Source organism: Lepidochelys kempii, chromosome 1, assembly GCF_965140265.1.
Source record: "Lepidochelys kempii isolate rLepKem1 chromosome 1, rLepKem1.hap2, whole genome shotgun sequence".
NCBI classification, from domain to species: domain Eukaryota; kingdom Metazoa; phylum Chordata; order Testudines; family Cheloniidae; genus Lepidochelys; species Lepidochelys kempii.
In genome coordinates, this window is record NC_133256.1 from 41648183 (window position 1) to 41665648 (window position 17466).

General features: G+C 44.2%; 1 protein-coding gene across 1 annotated transcript in view; it reads right to left on the reverse strand.

Moving 5' to 3' along the window:
• MIPEP (mitochondrial intermediate peptidase) overlaps window positions 1-17466 on the reverse strand; it is a 134740-nt gene that overhangs the window by 1006 nt on the left and 116268 nt on the right. The gene's annotated exons all lie outside the window — the stretch shown is intronic.

Here is a 17466-nt window from a genome sequence, read left to right on the forward strand (position 1 = left end):
GCATCACACCCGGTCTAAGCTTGTTTAATTTATATAATACAATAATTATGTTCCTATTTTACACAAATTTGGAAATGTCTAGCCTATATAAAGACTCTATAGTATTGTTCCTGAATATAAAATTTAACTTGCAAATTTTGCAGACTCTTTGCTGGGGGGGTGGGGGTGGGGGGGAGAAGAAATCAGGTCATCTCAATTAATCGCCTTGCTCTAATCTGATTAACCAAGAAGATTCTATTGATTCAAATCAGAAAGTTTCCCTGTGTGCAGTGGAATTTAGATTTTAAAGTCAACTCAAAAAGGATTTGCAACAGTGCACTTTTTAAAGGAAAAAACATGTTTTCTATAAAGCATCAGAATATACTGTCTAAATTATTTTCAGCTGTTTTGCTGTAATAAAAATGCATTGTGTACCTATTGTGAGTTTATTATTAATATTTTAAACACTTTAAATGGAAATTACATTACTTGTATTGGAAAACATCAAAAACAGCTAATTCAGAGCCAGTTAGTGTAAAATATAAACTCTGTGGTTCTTTGAAGTGATCCACATTCTTACTGACAAAACTGCCAATGTAAATATAACCTTTCTCAAACCTTTACTATAGGCACAAATAGTGCACATCCTCTTACATTCTTTCACATCCTTAGACCATTTGGTTTCAGTGGGAATAATAATTGCAGCATTTATGAAAAACAAAATCTTTCAGTGCATCTTTTCATAAAACCTGACTGGAACCAACTGGCTTGAATAGATGTTTCTTGTATTTTAAGTAAATGCTAAATACAATAGTTCAAAAAGCAAGAAAGAAAGTAAGTCTCCAGGCAATTCTGGATAGTTACTAAAAGATTTTCCTAGTTAGGATCTCACAGCATCCTGATTTTAATTAGGTTTAAGTGTATACTGCAAGTGTCAACACGAACTGCCATGACACAGTTGATTAATATCAAGAACTAAATGAAAAATAAAAGGTTCACACTGCAGACAGAATTAAAATGCAGTCAAATAACACTTCTATTCAGATACTTTCAATATCAAAGGGAGCGGAAAAATGGTTACTTTTAACAACCTGACACACTCATCACTTTTCCCTTTAGCACAATAAGGTGTGGCTTGTATCTTTAGTTCATAAAGACAACTGAGCGACTTTTGCAGTACAGTATGTGGGTGCGGCTTAGAGAAAGACATACTTGTTTGTGGAAATCAGTTATAGTGGATGGAAAAACAAACTCCATCTTGAATGAAGACCTGCAAACAGCAAGATGTCTGACTCTATCCCAAAGATACCTGCTCTGTGCACAGAAGGGATTCACAGTGTGTGTGGGTCTCCTCCCAAGTGAGTTGGTCTGGCTAGAGGACATGTATATTGCCACACTAGCAGCCATGGAGACCCCCTCCCCGCCCGAACAACTTTGCAGTGGGAATACCCCTGTAAGGAGGCCTCAAGGGGCAGCTGTCAACTGGCAAGCCTGGAAGCACAGCTCCATTGCAAGCTTAGCTGTATGAGGGGAACAGAGGCAGACAAGCCACCAAAATCCCTATGGCCTGTCCCTCTAACAGAACCATATCCCCAGTACCCTGCACCCCTTTCCTGCCGGATTTTCTATGGGAAAGGGTGATCAGGAGTACGTTAACAGGACACATTGATTTTTCTGATGCCATAAAAATAACTATGGACAAAGAGTATGTAAGAAAATACTTTAAAAAGTCATTACAAACAAAATCAGCCTGTCCAGATGACATACATCCAGGGTGTCAAAAGTATTAGCTAACAAACTTATAGACCACTGACAATTCTCCTTGAAAAACTGACAACCAGGTATGCTTCTTATCAAAGAAAAAAGAAAAACAAATACAGTACTGGTTGCTTTTCAAAAAAAGGAATGAAGATCAATCCTAGGAATTACCTTCAAGTAAATCTAATTTCTTACCTTAGTACAATAGCAACACAGTAAAAATTCTACACTATGGAAATTATAAAATGTGTGACTAAAGGGAACACTATAATACAGCTGGAAGTTTATACAGCTAAATAGTCTAAAATACCTTATTTTAAAAATCATTATGAATTATTTCAAATTGGCTTACATAAGGATATTAATGTAGATTCAAAATTGGTTAAAAGGACCATAAACAAAGGCAAGAAAAGTACCAGATTTTGTTTCAAATAAATTATTTTAAATACCCATCTTCAAGATTCCGGAATTAGACACACAATGGTAATTTTAATTGGCCCTCTATATAGTAGTTGCATCGTTTGAAAATGCAAATGGACTTCTCTTATTTATCACTGCAATGATGTATTGCATGATTGTTGTTCTTTCAACAGCACCCAGCCCTGTGACAACAGCTGCTTTTAAGGTACCAGAGGAGGCAGAATCAGGAATATCCACAGAATAAATTCTACCAATGCAAAAAGAGCAAGCCCTGATTATATAAAGTACTACAGATTCTATTGTAAAGATCCAAAACACTGTAATTTAGAATAATGCTGCTGCAGTGTTTGAACCTATGATTCCATGGAGGAGGACAGAATACAAGATCATAACAGTCCCTTTTGGCTTTAAACTCCATGAATATCTGTATTATAATATGTACACACAGAACACTCCAGTTTCAATTATTTAGTGAAAAGAAAAGGAGTACTTGTGGCACCTTAGAGACTAACCAATTTATTTGAGCATAAGCTTTCGTGAGCTACAGCTCACTTCATCGGATGCATACTGTGGAAAGTATAGAAGATCTTTTTATACACACAAAGCATGAAAAAATGGGCGTTTACCACTACAAAGGGGTAGGGGGAGAGAAAACCTTTTGTAGTGGTAAACGCCCATTTTTTCATGCTTTGTGTGTATAAAAAGATCTTCTATACTTTCCACAGTATGCATCCAATGAAGTGAGCTGTAGCTCACAAAAGCTTATGCTCAAATAAATTGGTTAGTCTCTAAGGTGCCACAAGTACTCATTTTCTTTTTGCGAATACAGACTAACACGGCTGTTACTCTGAAACCAATTATTTAGTGAGATATCCACAAAGACTGACGGTTGCAGATTTTTAAGTTGTGACTATATTTCGTAAGTTCGTCTGGACTCCCATTTCAGATCAGTCTCTCCCAAGCCTAGGGCAGCTGTGTTGCTCTCCTTCTCTGCTTTGAAGTTCTCTTCCACATTACAGCACTGTGGTTAACCACACCCTTTCTGGGAGTGGTTAACCATAACCTTCAATCACCTGTAATTGGGAAAATTATAAAAAAAACCCTGTGGTCTCTGTCCCTCTGAAACACCGTAATTGTTTTGGCCTTGTTTAGTTTGGGCCAATGTCTACTGCTGTTCATAACGGATATTATAACAGCACTAGCATTTATATAAACTCCTTGTACATTAAAAAAGATGGACAAACATTATCTAAAATCTCTGCAATACCTCCAAGAGGTGAGGACAATTTTACACACGGAGAAACAGAGATAATAAGGGCCTGATCTGCAAAATTGCACAGGAGCAACCGCATGCCTAATTTGCATCTGTGATTACTTTGCACATATATATTGGGTATTTGGGCACAGAAGTGGATAATTACGTACCTGCCTACAATACAGTCGTGTCATAAATATAAAGGGAAGAGTAAACCCCTTTGAAATCCCTCCTGGCCAGGGGAAAGCTCCTCTCACCTGTAAAGGGTTAAGAAGCTAAAGGTAACCTCGCTGGCACCTGACCAAAATGACCAATGAGGAGACAAGATACTTTCAAAAGCTGGGAGGAGGGGGAGAAACAAAGGTCTGTGTGTCTGTCTATATTCTGTCTTGGCCGGGGATAGACCAGGAATGGAGTCTTAGAACTTTTAGTAAGTAATCTAGCTAGGTATGTGTTAGATTATGATTTCTTTAAATAGCTGAGAAAAGAACTGTGCTGAATAGAATAACTATTTCTGTCTGTGTATCTTTTTTGTAACTTAAGGTTTTGCCTAGAGGGGTTCTCTGTGTTTTGAATCTAATTACCCTGTAAGGTATCTACCATCCTGATTTTACAGGGGGGATTTCTTTATTTCTATTTACTTCTATTTTTATTAAAAGTCTTCTTGTAAGAAAACTGAATGCTTTTTCATTGTTCTCAGATCCAAGGGTTTGGGTCTGTGGTCACCTATGCAAATTGGTGAGGCTTTTTATGCAACATTCCCCAGGAAAGGGGAGGTGCAAGTGTTGGGAGGATTGTTCATTGTTCTTAAGATCCAAGGGTCTGGGTCTGTAGTCACCTAGGCAAATCGGTGAGGCTTTTTACCAAACCTTGTCCAGGAAGTGGGGTGCAAGGTTTTGGGAAGTATTTTGGGGGGAAAGACGCGTCCAAACAGCTCTTCCCCAGTAACCAGTATTAGTTTGGTGGTGGTAGCGGCCAATCCAAGGACAAAGGGTGGAATATTTTGTACCTTGGAGAAGTTTTGACTTAAGCTGGTACAGATAAGCTTAGGAGGTTTTTCATGCAGGTCCCCACATCTGTACCCTAGAGTTCAGAGTGGGGGAGGAACCTTGACAAGTCATATGAATGGTTTAGGAATACAACTTCACATCTATTTTGCAAGTGCACTTTTTAAAATCAGTCTCTAGGGGGCAGATTTTCAAAGACATAAAAAACAGTTAGATTCTGAACTCCCCTTTGGGCTCTCTCTCAAGATTAGAAGATGGTAAATTAGACAAAGAGTCAGGTCTGGCTTCCAATCACGTGATCAACCCACTACACTGTCGCCCCTGAGCGCCATCCTACCCATTTATTCTGAAGTGCTGCACACTGGGATTTGGTGATATAAAGGAAAGCAGGGATCAATAACGTCTACACTGACACTTGGCAGAGATGGACAAATGGATTTTATGTCATAACTGTATTTTTTCTTTAAATACCAAATTATGGCCTCTTGAACAAAACATAGCTGAAGTTATTTTTTATTTGTGGTTCCTACAGCACATATTTGTACCTAGTAAATAATTGGGCGTGCAATAGAGTTAACATCATGAGAAGGTTTGAAAGGACTTCATGGTGACACTGCATCTTTTAAAATAATAATGCATGTTGCTATTGATGGTAGGAGTCAAATTCAAGCGAACAGATGTATAAATCTCAGGTCCTTAATTAAAGGCCCAGTCCAAAAGGAGTCTCTCCACTGATTTCACTGGAAGTTGGATCGAGTCCTACATCCTCCTTATCAGTGAATCTGAGGGATCAAGTGAGAGAAAGATGGAAGCTAGGGCTATATCTAAACATTTAAAAAATAAAAATGAGAAGATGATAACAGAATCATAGAATATCAGGGTTGGAAGGGACGTCAGGAGGTTACCTAGTCCAATCCCCTGCTCAAAGCAGGACCAATCCCCAACTAAATCATCCCAGCCAGGGCTTTGTCAAGCCTGACCTTAAAAACTTCAAAGGAAGAAGATTCCACCACCTCCCTAGGTAACCCATTCCAGTGCTTCACCACCCTCCTAGTGAAAAAGTGTTTCCTAATATCCAACCTTAAACCTCCCCCACTGCAACTTGAGACCATTACTCCTTGTTCTGTCATCTTCTATCACTGAGAACAGACTAGATCAGGGGTCGGCAACCTTTCAGAAGTGGTGTGCTGAGACTTCATTTATTTACTTTAATTTAAGGTTTCACCTGCCAGTAATACATTTTAACATTTTGTAGAAGGTCTCTCTCTAGAAGTCTATATATTATATAACTAAACTATTGTCATATGTAAAGTAAACAAGGTTTTCAAAATGTTTAAGAAGCTTCATCTAAAATTAAATTAACATGCTGATCTTATGCCACTGGCTCGCTCAGCCTGCTGCCAGCCTGGGGTTCCATTCACCTAGGCCGGCAGCAGACTGAATGGGGCCCTGGCTGGCAAGGGGCTGGCAGCCAGAACCCCAGACCGGTGGCAGGCTGAGTGGGGCCGGCGGCCAGGACCCCAGACCAGCAGTGGGCTGAGCGGCTCAGCCTGCTGCCACTCAGCCCACTGCTGGTCTGGGGTTCCGTCCACCGGCTCCTGCCAGCCAGGGTCCCGGCTGCCAGCCCCGCTCAACCCGCTGCCGGTCTGGGATCCTGGCCCTGCCCACATAGAGTGGGTACCTACCTTCTCCCTGGTTCTAGCCCATTCTCTTCCTCTCTTTCTGCACTGAGCTGAGGGTGGGAGTACACTGAGCACAGAGCTGGGGGTGAAGGATCTGGCCAGGAGCTAGAATGAGGGAGGGGGCTCAGGGTTGGGGCAGGATTGAGTGTGGAGTGCTTACCAGGGCAGCTCCCATTTGGTGCAAGGGGTGCAGGTGGGGGGAGGGGGAGAATGCAGGAGCTCCCGTTTGGTGCTCAGGGTGGGGGTGGGAATGTGGGGGGTGCAAGAGTCAGGGCATGGGGTGTGGGGAGGTGTGGGAGTCAGAGCAGGGGTTGTGGGGGGGGTACAGAGGTCAGGACAGGAGGCTGAGTGTGTGTGGGGGGTGCTGGAGACAGGGCTGGGGTCGTGGGAGTCAGGGCAGAGGGCTGGGGGTATGGGTGTAGGGTAGTGTCCTGGGAGTGCTCCCTGCCCAGAGTGGCTCACAGCAGGGGGCTGGAGGGGATATGACCTGATTCCACCCCCCTTTCCCAAGACCCCATCCTCACCTCTTCTCCACCTCCTTCCCGGAGCAGCAAGCGAGCTCTGGCTCTGCTCCCCATCCCTGGCAAGGGCCATCAGCTGATCGGCGGCAGGGAGGGAGAGGAGGAGGGGCAGGAACCCAGCACACTGGGGAAGAGGCGGGGGAGGGGAGACCTTGCCTGCCCTGCAGCAGCAGCTGGCAGGACCAAGCTTCTTCACCCTGACCCCCCTGGGGGTGTGTGTGTGTGTGTGGGGGGGGGAAGCAGGATTTTTAATGGCACGGTGCTGCCTGCCAGGGTCCTGGCCCAGCTCAGCCCGCAGCCGGCCTGGGTTCGGCAGTGGGCTGAGCGGGGCCATCAGCTGGGACCTGGCAGGCAGCAGCGTGCCATTAAAACTCGGCACACATGTCATAGGTTGCCGACCCATAGTCTAGATCCATCCTGTTTGGAACCCCCTTTCAGGTAGTTGAAAGCAGCTATCAAATTCCCCCTCATTCTTCTCTTCCACAGACTAAACAATCCCAGTTCCCTCAGCCTCTCCTCATAAGTTATGAGTTCCAGTCCACTAATCATTTTTGTTGCCCTTGGCTGGACTTTTTCCAATTTTTTCACATCCTTCTTGTAGTGTGGACACAGTACTCCAGTTGAGACCTCACCAATGTCGAATAGAGGGGAATGATCATGTCCCTCGATCTGCTGGAAATGCCCCTACTTATACATCCCAAAATGCCATTGGCCTTCTTGGCAACAAGGGCACACTGTTGACTCATATCCAGCTTCTCGTCCACTGTCACCCCTAGGTCCTTTTCTGCAGAACTGCTGCCTAGCTATTCGGTCCCTAGTCTGTAGCGGTGCATGGGATTCTTCTGTCCTAAGTGCAGCACTCTGCACTTGTCCTTGTTGAAACATCAGATTTCTTTTGGCCCAATCCTCTAATTTGTCTAGGTCCCTCTGTATCCTATCCCTACCCTCCAGCGTATCTACCACTCCTCCTAGTTTAGTATCATCCGCAAACTTGCTGAGGGTGCAATACACCCCATCCTCCAGATCATTAGTGAAGATATTGAACAAAACCGGCCCCAGGACTGACCCTTGGGGCACTCCACTTGATACCAGCTGTCAACTAGACATGGAGCCATTGATCACTGCCCGTTGAGCCCGAGAATCTAGCCAGCTTTCTATCCACTTTACAGTCCATTCATCCAGCCCATACTTCTTTAACTTGCTGGCATGAATACTGTGGGAGACCGTGTCAAAAAGCTTTGCTAAAATCAAGGAATAACACGTCCACTGCTTTCCCTTCATCCACAGAGCCAGTTATCTCGTCATGGAAGACAATTAGATTGGTCAGGCATGACTTGCCCTTGGTGAATCCATGCTGACTGTTCCTGATCACTTTCCTCTCCTCCAAGTGCTTCAGTATAGATTCCTTGAGGACCTGCTCCATGATTTTTCCAGGGACTGAGGTGAGGCTGACTGGCCTGTAGTTCCCCGGATCCTCCTTTTTCTCTTTTTAAAAGATGTGCACTACATTAGCCTTTTTCCAGTCGTCCGGGACCTCCCCCGATCGCCATGAGTTTTCAAAGATAATGACCAAAGGCTCTGCAATCACATCCACAAACTACTTTAGCACTCTCGGATGCAGCGCATCCGGCCCCATAGACTTGTGCTCGTCCAGCTTTTCTAAATAGTCCCGAACCACTTCTTTCTCCACAGAGGGCTGGTCATCTCCTCCCCATGCTGTGCTGCCCAGTGCAGTAGTCTGGGAGCTGACCTTGTTCGTGAAGACAGAGGCAAAAAAAGCATTGAGTACATTAGCTTTTTCCACATCCTCTGTCACTAGGTTGCCTCCCTCATTCAGTAAGGGGCCCACACTTTCTTTGACTTTCTTCTTGTTGCTAACATACCCAAAGAAACCCTTGATACTCTTAACATCTCTTGCTAGCTGCAAATCCAGGTGTGATTTGGCCTTCCTGATTTCACTCCTGCTTGCCCGAGCAATATTTTTATACTCTTCCCTGGTCATTTGTCCAATCTTCCACTTCTTGTAAGCTTCTATTTTGTGGTTAAGATCAGCAAGGATTTCACTGTTAAGCCAAGCTGGTCGCCTGCCATATTTACTATTCTTTCTATACATTGGGATGGTTTGTCCCTGTAACCTCAATAAGGATTCTTTAAAATACAGCCAGCTCTCCTGGACTCCTTTCCCCCTCATCTTATTCTCCCAGGGGATCTTGCCCATCAGTTCCCTGAGGGAGTCAAAGTCTGCTTTTCTGAAGTCCAGGGTCTGTATTCTGCTGCTCTCCTTTCTTCCTTGTGTCAGGATCCTGAACTCAACCATCTCATGGTCACTGCCTCCCAGGTTCCGATCCACTTTAGCTTCCCCTACTAATTCTTCCCGGTTTGTGAGCAGCAGGTCAAGAAGAGCTCTGCCCCTAGTTGGTTCCTCCAGCACTTGCACCAGGAATTGTTCTCGGAAACATCTGATAAGCAACACTACAACAATGCAATGAAGAAAGTGAACAAGTGAAAGAATGTGTCATATTATACAATGCAGTAAGAAGGAGATTAAGAAGGAGATTTTACCAAGGAGTCAATGGAAATGATTAAATATGGCGAGCTTAGCACTGACGTGTATTCACGTGCTTTAGAAGGGAAGAGCTTTGTGTGTGTTTAACCAGTAGTCAGACTTGCACAAGCATATCTCTACCTAAAAGGTTAGATTTTGAAATCAGAGCCTAGAAAATTTAGACTTCTGAAATGTGGCACCTAGTATCAGAGAATACTGAAACTTCCCCCAAAAGAAAATAATGTCAGCAAGAGGTCACTATTGCTTGGTGGTGAAGGATGTATTTGGAGGAGGTGTGTGGAAACAGCATTTCTGCAGTTGGAAGAACAGTATTTTGGAATGTCTTTTGGGAGGAACAGTGTTTTGGAATGTCTTAACAAAGAGAAGACTGGTGAGAGACACACAAAAGGCTGACTGAAAAAACTAACAGGACGATATTAAGGAATGACAACACATTAGAGCAGCTGACATTACTTATCTGTTTAAAATCTTATTTCTGTACTAAATACAGAATGATGGGGACAGGAGAGTAAAAAGGTTGCATGTATGTACAGTCCACAGTATTCATAATTGTTGCAAGATAAGCACAGGAACTACTTAACTTCACATGGGTGTGGCTTAAAATGAAAAGTCAGGGTGACAAACCAAAACTGGACCACTCCATTTCAATAAAGGTTTTCATTTTCAGTGACAATTACTCCATCCCTCTACTGGGACATTTCACCCTCTTTTTTTTTGGGGGGGGGGGGGGAGGAGACTATTTTAGCACTAAAACAAGAACCCTACACTAAGTGAAAAGAGGAGACATTTTCTCTGCTAATTTTTATGACTTCACCCATCTTTAAAAGATCTTTTAAAAATCATCTAAAAGAACAACTACAAGAAATTATATAAGTATACACTGTGTCAGTAAATTTATCACTGCACAATGCTGATTGTTTATTTAGCATTCTTACTGCAAGTATCAATTATGCTCATACTGACAAATATGACAGAGGTATTGTTATCTGATTACTGTTATGCCTGTACAAACAACAGACTAAATGCAGCTCTACTATTATAGTGCTTAATGTGACATCATAAGATTCAGTTTAGTTTTTAAGGTTCCATTTATTTAAATAAAATTTGAAAAGGCAAACAGACTACATTTTACAAGTGACCATGCTCACTTTGCTCCCCCATTATCTGCTTTCCTTACAACAGTCTATATGACTTTTTTTCCATACTGCCCCCCATGCACGGCAGAGCTATAGATGTCACGGTGCCTTAACTGTGCATTTCTATATTTAAACACATTTGGATTTATTTTAAATTTAACCGTAATGCTGAATTTCCTGAAATTATAATGCTTCTTTCTGGAATAAATATACCATTTCAGGAATGAATTTTACCCTAAAATTACTGATACTTACTCTCAACCTCAACTCAACAGTAATATATTTTTGTCTGGAAATGTAAGCAAATAAAATTCTGTACTCCCACAACAGAAGAGAAAACGCATGTGCAGTTATGCACGATTTCATGTGCTTCATCAACGGAAACATTTTGTTGGTTTCTTTATTCAAATAATATTTGAATCATATGGGCACACTGATAGAACTTTCAGCACAGGCTTTGGAACATTCCATGAGACTCCCTGGTCAACAAAATGCAAAAATGCATTCCAAGAAGTATCTGAAGGGATAATAAGTCGAAGTCAGTGTTCAAAAGTTATGTCTCCCCATACTATGTGATACTTAAAAATATAAATTCTGCTGGCTTGCATCCACTCCCTCCAGAATCTAAGACTGCAAGGCAGATTTGAAATTAGGTTACAAGATGTACCATAACTTTGATTCTTTAAGAGTGCTGTAAGAATGACAAGTTTAAAAGATCCAGAAACCTCCCAGAAGAAGAGACCTTCCATATCTGGAATATAAATAGACTAATTTATCTCATACATAGTGGTTTAATATACGAAGGTACTGGAGATACACGGCATAATGTTACAACAAGAGCAATGGAGTCAGGACTTGTGTATTCCATTTCCAACTCCATCACTGACTCGCCATGTGAAAATAGCCACATCTGTTTTTTCTATGTGTAAAATGGATATACCACTACTTAGCTACCTAACATTGCATGTTTTGAAGCTTAACGAATTTTTATGAATTAACAACAGTTTAAGAGCTTCAGATGAAAGGCATCACATAAATGTGAAGTCTATTATTAAGTACCTGGCTTGTGAGTTTCAATACTGATGCAACCTTGTTCAGTGTGCATATAAGAAGGTTACTCACCTTGTGCAGTAACTGAGGTTCTTTGAGATGAGTGTCCCTGTCAGTGCTTCACTCCAGGTGTTGGTGTATCCCTGTGCCTTTGCTTGGAGAACTTTACAGCAGTGCCCGTATGAGTCACGCACACCCGGTGCCTGCCTTGAGTACCATTGGCAGTTAAAGTATTGTGCTTGCAACCTGGACGACTCAGTTTCTTCTCTACCGCAGAGCCTGAACCAAGCTCCGAAGTAGAGGGGAAGAGAGTGGGTAGTGGAGCACCCACAGGGACACTCATGTTGTACTTCACAAGGTGAGTAACCTTTTCTTCTTCGAGAGATGTCCCTGTGGGTGCTCTACTCCAGGTGACTGTAAAGCAGTGCCCTCTTAGGATGGTAGGGGCTTCAGAGTTGGTAAGATAACTGTGGATAGTAATGCTGGGCCAAGTCAGGTATCCGCTTTAGGGCCTTGCGTAATAGCATAATGTCTGGCAAAGGTGTGTTCAGAGGCCCAAGTGGCAGCCTTGCATATGTCTATCAAGGCAACGTTATTTAGGAACGCTGTGGACGTTGATATAGATCTGGTTGAGCGTGCCCTGATTGCTGATGAGGGCTGGTGCTTTTTAATTGGTAGCATAGGCAAATGCATCCAGATATCCATTTAGAGAGTCTCTGCATGGATATGGATGCACCTCTGGATCGTTCTGCTATGGACACAGAGTTTTGGAGAAGCCTGAAATGGCTTGGTTCTGTCCAGGTAAAAAGCCAGTTCTCTTCTAACATCCAGCGTGTGCATCGTAGCTTTGAACGAGTTTGCATGCAGATTAGGGAAGAAAATTGGAAGCTGTATCGGTTCGTTAATGTGAAATGATGAATGTACATTGGGTAAAAATTTGGGATGGGTATGTAGCATAATTTTATCCTTAAAAAAGACCAGGAGTACTTGCAGCACCTTAGAGACTAACAAATTTATAAGAGCATAAGCTTTCGTGGGCTACAGCCCACTTCATCGGATGCATTGAATGGAACCCGCGAAAGCTTATGCTCTAATAAATTTGTTAGTCTCTAAGGTGCCACAAGTACTCCTGTTTTTTTTTTTGTTGCAGATATAGACTAACATGATTGCTACTCTGAAACCTTAAAAAAGATCGTATATGGTGGGTCTGCCATAAGCACCCCTTTTCCTCCCACACGTCTGACTGACGTGATAGCTTCTAGAAACGACACTTTCATGGACAAGTGCATAAGGAGCAGGTTGCTAGAGGTTCGAAAGGTTTCCGAGTAAGTGTCGTTAGTACCAGATTCAAGTCCCGAGGTATAGTGGGTGGTCTGATGTCAGGGTAGAGAGTTTATATGCCCTTGAGAAATCATTTGGTGATTGGGTGGGCAAAGATTGTAGTGTTGTCAATCTTTCAGTCAAAAGCGGTGATGGCCGCCAGGTGTACTTTCAATGAGCTGATGGAAAGACCCAATTGTTTTAGTTCTAAGATGTAGTCTAGGACCAATGGGAGAGGTGCAGATGTTGCATCAATTTGTTGGTGGTGCACCATGTTGTAAATCTCCTCCACGTACATAGGTGGGTGCTACAAGTAGAGTGCTTTCTGCTATGGACCTGGTCTGAACAGTTTAGCTCATCATGAGGAAGCCATGCCTTAAGATGTAGCATCTGCAAGTTGGGGTGCTGTAAGTGTCCATCCCACTGTGTCAGTAGCTTTGAGTGGAGGGGGAGTGTGATCGGGGAATGTGCTGACATGCACATCATGTAGGGATACCACAGTTGTCTTGGACACATGGGGGCTATTAGGATGACTCTGGCTTTGTTGGTCCTAATTTTCTGTATTGCCCTGGGAGCAATGGTATTGGTGGAAATCCATAGAAGAGGTCTGTATTCCCGCTGATTAGAAACAGGGCTCTCATGGATTGCTTCCCCAGACCCTCCCTGGCGCAAAATTTTTGACACTTCGTGTTGTGGGCAGTGGCAAATAGGTTGGTGCTTGGGTGACCCCGCTATTGGAATATGTGTTGGTTAGTACTGGCTTACTCAATTCCTATTTGCGGTCGTGGGGAAATAGTCTGCTGAGTTCGTCTGCCGTCGTCTCCTGACATTCAGGTAGGTATGAAGCTGAGATATGGATGTTGTGTTGAATACAGAGATTCCAAAGTTTGATGGCCTGGGTGCAAAGTGAATGAGATCTGGCTCCTCCTTGCCAGTTTATATAGAACATAGAGGCGATGTTGTCGGTTATGACCCTTACGTGCTGATTCTTTATGACCCTCAGGAAGTGGAGGAAGGTATTGTGGATGGTGCGGAGTTCTAGAAAGTTTATATGTGGGCTTGTATCCGTTGTGGACCATAGTCCCTGAGCTGTTTGACGTTGCATGTGTGCTCCCCACCCGATGAAGGAGGTGTCCATTGTGATCATCTGTGACGGAGGGTCTTGTGTGAATGGGATCCCGAAACACAGGTTGCATGGGTGGGTCCACCAATCTAACAAGTCCCTGACCGTGTGGGACATTGTTCTGTATACAGTTGCTAACAATCCTTGGAGGCAGCGCATGTGCAGGCATACGTACTTGACTACAAATGTGCATGCTGCCATGTGGCCCAAGAGTTGCAGACATTCGTGGACTGTGATTTGTGGACTGTGTTGCACTGTGGATATTACTGTCTGTATTGTGTTGAACCTGTCCTGTGGGAGCGACACCCTTGTGGTCTGGGAGTCGAGGTATTGTTGAGTCGATTGTATTGTTGATTTCTTCATATTTATTTGTAGGCCGACACTTTCAAAACAGTGGATCGCCGTTTGTGTGGAGTGCATGGCTTCTGACTGGCCTTTGTCTCTGTCGTTGATCATAAGGTCTCTGTTCTGCTGTGTATATGTGGGATATCTAGAGTGTTGATAAGGTTGATACGTGTACTGTCTGCTTCTCATAGCAGGCGTAGGGATGCAGAGGGACCAGAGTGTGGCTCGGGAATCCTTCACTGTGTGCAGCACATCGTAGGTTTTGGCTGCGATTTCTCTCCATCAAAAGGGAGGTCCTCAACTGTGTTCTGGATCTCCTGTGGAAATACTGATGAATTGAACCACGAGGCCTGTTGCATGACAACAGCTGTGGCAGGGGACCTGGCTACAGTGTCAGCCACATCCAAAGAGGCCTGTAGATCCGTATGTGCAATGTTTTGTCCTTCAGAGACCAGGGATTTAAATTGTTGTCTCTTGTCTTCAGGAATGTCAGTTAAGTCCATAAATTTCCCGTAATTCTTGGGGTCATATTTGGCTAATAATGCCGCATAATTTGACACTCTGAATTGAAATGTGGAAGCTGTGAACACTCTGCAGCCAAAGAGGTCCAGCCTCTTGTTTTCCTTATCAGAGGGGCGGGAACAAAAATGCTGCTGTTTTCCCTTTTGATTGGCTGCTTCCACAACCAGCAAGTTGGGAGCTGGGTGTGTGAATAAGAATTCAGAACCCTTGGAGGGGACATAGTATTTGCGGTCCACCCTTTTACAAGTTGGCAGAATTGTGGCCAGAATTTGCCACACTGTTTTTGCAGGTTCCATGGTAGCCGCATTGTTCGGTAGTGCTATCTTTGAAGAGGAAGAAGGTTGTAGAACGTCTGTCAGCTCATGCTGAGTTTCTGACACTTCCTTGAGGGCAATTTTAAGCTCATTAGCCACTCTTTTGAATAGATCTTGAGAAAAGTCGTCCACCATGGTTGGTGGTGGCGGCATAATTGCCTCGTCCGGCAAGGAGGAGGAATTATTACTGGGTGGCAAGGTGTCAGGAGCAGCATCCTCTTCCTGCTCTGCCATTGGCTCCTCCAGTGTGTCCCACTGACTCCGGGGGGGGGGGGAGTCTGCCTATGTCCCTGCGTGGGCTAGGATGTCTGCTATAGTGTCATGTATAGGACTCCCATGACTCCGATATGGCCAGTGAGCTGGGTAAAGCACAGGTGGCCCCATCCATGGGTGGCTATACCAAGGAGGCATATCGCGCCTGTATGAGGACCGTGATCTCGATGCTTCAGTGCCAACCGGTGTCCTGACTGGGGAAGAGTGGCGAGGGGAGAATTGTCCTTCCACTGTGTCCTCTTCATCACTGCAGAACTGTGCTGGAATGGGTGACAGATGCTGGTGTGGTACCCATGGCCTCGGTGATACACTGGTACCAAAGAGAGGAAACTGAGGAGTAGAGGAGACCAACAAATCCCTGCGGGGCAGGAAGTGGCGTGGTCCCAATAGTGTCGGTGCCACAGGGTGTGGTGGTGATTTGCGCTGGTGGTGCGGTGAGCTGGGTAGGTGCCAGTGTCGCTAGTGTTGGAACTGTGGTTTTAGCGGTGCTGGACTGTGGCGCCGGGACAGGAGCAATTGTTGGTGCCACCTCCTTAGAAGGTGCCGACGGTGCCATAGTAGAGGCAGGCAACTTAAAGCCGTTAGCCTTGGCACCGGAGTGGTGGGTGCCAGCAGCCACCTTGCAGACAGTGCCTGAAGTGCCCGAAGTATCATAGATGCTGAGTCGCGGTACCGTCGGCATCGATGACAGCGATCTCGTCGGCGACCGTTTTTTGTTGTCTGCTCTCTTTGGGATGGGGAGGATGACCATTTCTTGGCTGGTCCTTTGGATTTTGGGGACCTCGGTGATGAGGGAACTGGAGACCCATGCAGGTCAGAGGCTGGTCTCAAGGACTTCTTCATTAAAATGAGCTTAAGCCTCTGGTCCTTGTCCCTTCGTGCCCTTGTCATAAATATAAAGGGAAGGGTAAACACCTTTAAAATCCCTCCTAGCCAGAGGAAAAACCCTCTCACCTATAAAGGGTTAAGAAGCTAGGATAACCTCGCTGGCACCTGACCAAAATGACCAATGAGGAGTCAAGATACTTTCAAAGCTGGAGGGGGGGAGAAACAAAGGGTCTCTCCGTCTGTGTGATGCATTTGCCGGGAATAGAAAGGAATGGAATCTTAGAACTTAGTAAGTAATCTAGTTAGATATGCGTTAGATTCTGTTTGTTTAAATGGCTGAGAAAATAGGTTGTGCTGAATGGAATGGATATTCCTGTTTTTGTGTCTTTTTGTAACTTAAGGTTTTGCCTAGAGGGATTCTCTATGTTTTGAATCTAATTACCCTGTAAGGTATTTACCATCCTGATTTTACAGAGGTGATTCTTTTACTTTTTCTTCAATTAAAATTCTTCTTTTAAGAACCTGATTGCTTTTTTCATTGTTCTTAAAATCCAAGGGTTTGGGTCTGTGTTCACCTATGTAAATTGGTGAGGATTTTTATCAAGCCTTCCCCAGGAAAGAGAGTGTAGGGTTTGGGGAGGATTTTTTGGGGAAAAGATGTTTCCAAGCGGGCTCTTTCCCGGTTATATAGCTGTTAGACGCTTGGTGGTGGCAACAATAAAGTACAAGGGAAAAAGGAAAACAGTTTGTACCTTGGGGAAGTTTTAACCTAAGCCGGTAAAAATAAGCTTAGGAGGTTTTCATGCAGGTCCCCACATCCGTACCCTAGAGTTCAGAGTGGGGAAGGAACCCTCACAGCTCTAGTTTTCAATTTGCTACAATGGGCACATTTCTTGGGAACATGGGATTCACTCAGACAGCGGACACATTGAGTGTGTCCATCAGACACCGGCATCGCCTTTCTGCACGTAGTGCACCGCTTAAAGCCCGGTGAACCCGGTATTATGTGCTAATGTACTCATTGCTTTTTTTGCCTCTGTCTTCACAAACAAGGTCAGCTCCCAGACTACTGCACTGAGCAGCACAGTATGGGGAAGAGGTGACCAGCCCTCTGTGGAGAAAGAAGTGGTTCGGGACTATTTAGAAAAGCTGGACGAGCACAAGTCCATGGGGCCGGATGCGCTGCATCCAAGAGTGCTAAAGGAGTTTGTGGATGTGATTGCAGAGCCATTGGCCATTATCTTTGAAAACTCATGGTGATTGGCGGAGGTACCGGACGACTGGAAAAAGACTAATGTAGTGCCCATTTTAAAAAAGGGAAGGAGGCGGATCTGGGGAACTACAGGCAGTCAGCCTCACCTCCGTCC